This window comes from Salvelinus sp. IW2-2015, unplaced genomic scaffold (assembly GCF_002910315.2).
Source record: "Salvelinus sp. IW2-2015 unplaced genomic scaffold, ASM291031v2 Un_scaffold1047, whole genome shotgun sequence".
NCBI classification, from domain to species: Eukaryota; Metazoa; Chordata; class Actinopteri; order Salmoniformes; family Salmonidae; genus Salvelinus; species Salvelinus sp. IW2-2015.
Window position 1 is genome coordinate 9,356 of NW_019942702.1, and position 4,655 is coordinate 14,010.

General features: G+C 43.1%; 1 long non-coding RNA gene across 1 annotated transcript; it reads right to left on the reverse strand.

The window, feature by feature from the left end:
* Positions 1-499: 499 nt before the first annotated feature.
* Positions 500-2,669, reverse strand: LOC112069561 (uncharacterized). Its single transcript, XR_002893758.2, has 4 exons — positions 1,893-2,669; positions 1,386-1,473; positions 842-905; positions 500-553 (listed from the first exon to the last, which is right to left on the reverse strand). It is a non-coding gene; the product is annotated as an uncharacterized lncRNA (long non-coding RNA).
* Between the last annotated feature and the right edge of the window lie 1,986 nt (positions 2,670-4,655).

The following is a 4,655-nucleotide window of genomic DNA, read 5'->3' on the forward strand; positions in this document are numbered from 1 at the left end:
CTGTGTACTGTGTTATAGTGGATGACTGTAGAACGTAACACTGTGACCTGTCTACTGTGTTATAGTGGATGACTGTAGAAAGTCAACACTGTGACCTGTTTACTGTGTTATAGTGGATGACTGTAGAAAGTCAACACTGTGACCTGTCTACTGTGTTATAGTGGATGACTAGAAAGTCAACACTGTGACCTGTCTACTGTGTTATAGTGGATGACTGTAGAAAGTCAACACTGTGAACTGTTTACTGTGTTATAGTGGATGACTGTAGAACGTCAACACTGTGACCTGTTTACTGTGTGTTATAGTGGATGACTGTAGAACGTCAACACTGTGACCTGTTTACTATGTTATAGTGGATGACTGTAACGTCAACACTGTGACCTGTCTACTGCGTGTAAGTAATGACATGAGTATGGAGGTTCAGAGAAACTCATCAAAGTTGATGGTCATTGCTGATCTAAGCTGTGTGAGAGTAAGACACACACACACACGTCACCCACCCATGTGATCCTCCTGACAGTGTTGATAGACGCACCGTGTCGGCTATCATGTGCTGCAAGAGGAGATGGACACAATACACATCAAAACACATCAAATACACATCAAATACACATCAAATACACACCAAATACACACAAAATACATCAAATACACACCAAATACACATCAAATACACTTCAAATACACTTCAAATACACATCAAATACACTTCAAATACACATCAAATACACATCCATCACATATTTAGAGGCCCTTGTTCTGCGTTAGAGACCGTCTATAGTGAGGAAACACTGGGTACACTGACATGTTCAACCCCCTCCGTCATCCTGGGACAACTTACCAGCTTTTCAAAATTCACCAGGTTACGAGAAACGTTTTGTTGCCCTCGTGAATGAAAGTGATATCTATGAGAAAGGGAACAATGTAGCAGCGTTAAAATATTTGAGTGCTAGTTCGTCGATCCTGATTTAAGTTTAGCTCACAATATTTCTGTCTGAATTTCAGATCACGCAGGGTTCAGAAGGTAGTGATGACAGTAACATTACAGACCACCGCAGGGTTCAGGAGCAGTGATGACAGTAACATTACAGACCACTGCAGGGTTCAGGAGGCAGTGATGACAGTAACATTACAGACCACCGCAGGGTTCAGGAGGCAGTGATGACAGTAACATTACAGACCACTGCAGGGTTCAGGAGGGCAGTGATGACAGTAACATTACAGACCACTGCAGGGTTCAGGAGGCAGTGATGACTGTAACATTACAAGACCACTGCAGGGTTCAGGAGGCAGTGATGACTAGGAGGCAGTGATGACAGTAACATTACAGAACACTGCAGGGTTCAGGAGGCAGTGATGACAGCAACATGCAGTGTTTTAGGCACCTTTCAGTAGCAGAGGAAGGAAAGGGATCTTCGGCGTCTTGGTCTTCTTGAAAGTGTCCCTGTAGGCTTTGTGGTTGAGAGAGGGGTCCTGTGAAGACATGTTGAGACAGATGTGATGTGTGATGCTTGTCTTTGGGGAGAAACGTGGTATCGGCGTCCCAAATGGCAACATATTCCCTATATAGTGAATACTTATGACCAGGGCCTATAGGGATCTGGTCAAAACTAGTGCACTACGTAAMGCATAGGGTGCCATTTGGGACTCAAACATGTGCACTGCAGAAGCCCTCACAACCCCTAACATCTGTTACTGTGTCCCAAGAGACCAGACCTAGTGAAAATGATCACGTGTCCTGCTTTTATTAACTCAACAGTGAAAACATGTAGCCTATATAATGACCAGATGACCCAATATGTTCCTAGTACTATACGAACAAGGCATAATTCCATGTATAGTCCCGTTCATTATTACAGGATCTCTTCAACAATAAAAAAGAATGAACTTACTGTCAACAGCTCCAGTTCCAAAAACAGTTTTTTGAATTTTCCTGGAACTTTCTGATGGAAAGAAAAACAGGTTGAGTGTCCACAACATTTACTGGGTCTACTCAGACCTTCTCCTTGTCCTGTAACGTTGCTACTTCAGCATGGTTTCGTGGTACAGTTGATGCCACGCAGGGCTATGGGCCAGAAGGTTGAGGGTTCGTCGACCACCACAGACGAGCTCACTCTCCCTGCTTGTCTCATTACACTACAATCAGAGCAGGCAGCAGACAATGATCAGCTAGGGGGAAATCAGATTTTTAACAGTTTGATGCTATATTTATAATTATATAAAATATTTGCAATGATTTTTTCCACCAGTGGAGGCTGCTGAGGGGAGGACGGCTCATAATAATGTCTGGAACGGAGCAGATGGAATGGCATCAAACACATGGAAAACATGCGTTTCACGTATTTGATACCATTCCACTAATTCTGCTGGTGCCACCAACCTCCTGTGTTTCAACCAACAGGTTTCTGTGCCAATGCARCACACACAACCAATAAGCAGCGCTTATCATCATGGTTTGTGTTTTCAACTCCACAATCAAGTAGAGAATGTCTATCTGACAGAGAATACATCCCCCCTACCTTGTAGACTTACTCAGTATCGAAGGCTTGGATTCACAATCTAAGAATGTCATTACACTTTTTGCTGTTTTGTAACAGATGTCTCTTTCCATTGATCGATTGGGCGTTGCTCAGTTAAGATGCTGGAATTACACTGAGTGTACAAAACATCTGGAAATTACACTGAAGTGTAACAAACATAGGAACTGCTCTTCCCATGATATAGACTGACCAGGGGAATCCAGGTGAAAGCTATGATCACTTATTGATGTCACTTGTTAAATGCACTTAAATCAGTGTAGATGAAGGGGAGGAGACAGGTTAAAGAAGGATTTTTAAGCCTTGAGACAATTAAGACATGGATTGTGTATTTGTTCCACTCAAAGGGTCATGGGCAAGACAAAATATATCTAAGTGCCTTTGAACAGGGTATGGTAGTAGGTGCCAGGCACACCAGTTTGTGTGTCAAGAACTGCAATGCTGCTGGGTTTTCACAATCAACAGTTTCCTGTGTGTATCAAGAATGGTCTACCATCCAAAGGACATCCAGCCAACTTGACAACTGTGGGAAGCATTGGAGTCAACATGGTCCAGCATCCCTGTGGAACGCTTTGTACACCTTGTAGACTCCATGCCMCTACGACTTGAGTCTATTCTGAGGGCAAAATGGGGTGCAACTCAATATTAGGAAGGTGTTCCTAATGTTTTGTACACTCGGTGTATATTCGAGTGGAGTGGACGCATGTGAGCAGGTAGCCTACAGGAGACTTTTGAAGAAGCGTTATCAGACTGAAACATTGCGACTATATTTAGGCTTTAGGTTCTAGGTCTCGAAATAGATGGGAAAGGAGACAGAAACGCGTGTTAAGTTTCCCTGAATAACTGTGCCTGCTGGGAACACAGGCCTACGTGAAGAAGACTTATGAGAATGATGATCAGCATCAGAAGTAAAACTCCAGCCAGACTGGCCTGCTACTGGGCCTTTTCTACAATCTGTCCAGAGGAGACCCACAACTGATCCATGGAATGAACCATTCATAGCACAGGGCTTTTGCGCCATTATTCAAATTACATTTTCACTGCAGTTTACATCCTAGAGTAGAATTGTACTCAATTGAAAACAGTAATGCAATTTTTCATTGCATTGCGGTGTTGTAGGGTACTATAATCTAGGTAGGATAACTGTATTGTCCCTAAACAAGATCAATAGGGGAGGTTTTTGAGCTGCATGTTTCATGTCTTCACTGTTCTTTCATGAAGTAAGGAGAACTCTCAGCTACTCTTCTATCGAGTGGATTTATATTGAACATTGGGTGCAGATTTGAATGATTTTATGTGTGTTATGATTGCTAGTTAGCATTTTGCAGATCTGGATAAACATCCACCCACCGCTACTGTCACTATGAATAYAGGGSAGGTTAGARAGTTGACTGGTAGACTACATTGACCTATGGTTTAGTAAGAGTGTAGAAAAGCATAGTGCATAAGGGAAGTACCAAAACACCTTGATTTAGGAGAGGTGCATGCAAGCACATGAGGAAACATGGCTATCTGGAAGACATTATATAGTAAAACATACAAAATGGTAATTGTAAATCAGGGAAAAACTCACTACCCTCTCACTACCCTCTCTGTGCCCAATAAAAACCACACTACCCCTGCTCTCTGGCCCAATAAAAACAACCACACCCTGCTGTCTGTCCCAATAAAAACACACTACCCTTGCTCTGCTGCCCAATAAAAAACACTCACAACCTCTCGCGTGCCAATAAAAACACCACAACTACCCCTGCTCTCGTGCCCAATAAAAACACACTACCCTGCTCTGGTGCCCCACATAAAAACACACTACCCTGCTCTGTGCCCAAATAAAACACAACTACCCTCCTCTGTGCCCCAATAAAAACACAACTACCCTCTCTCTGCCCAATAAAAACACCACTCACCCTGCTCGCTGCCCTATACTAAAAAAACACACTACCCTGCTCTGTGCCCAATAAAAAACACCACTACCCCTCTCTGTGCCCAATAAAAACACACTACCCCTAGCTCTGTCCCCAAATAAAAAACACCACTACCCTGCTCTGTGCCCCAATAAAAAACCACTACCCTGCTCTTGCCCAATAAAAACACACTACCTCTGCTTGCTGCCCAAGA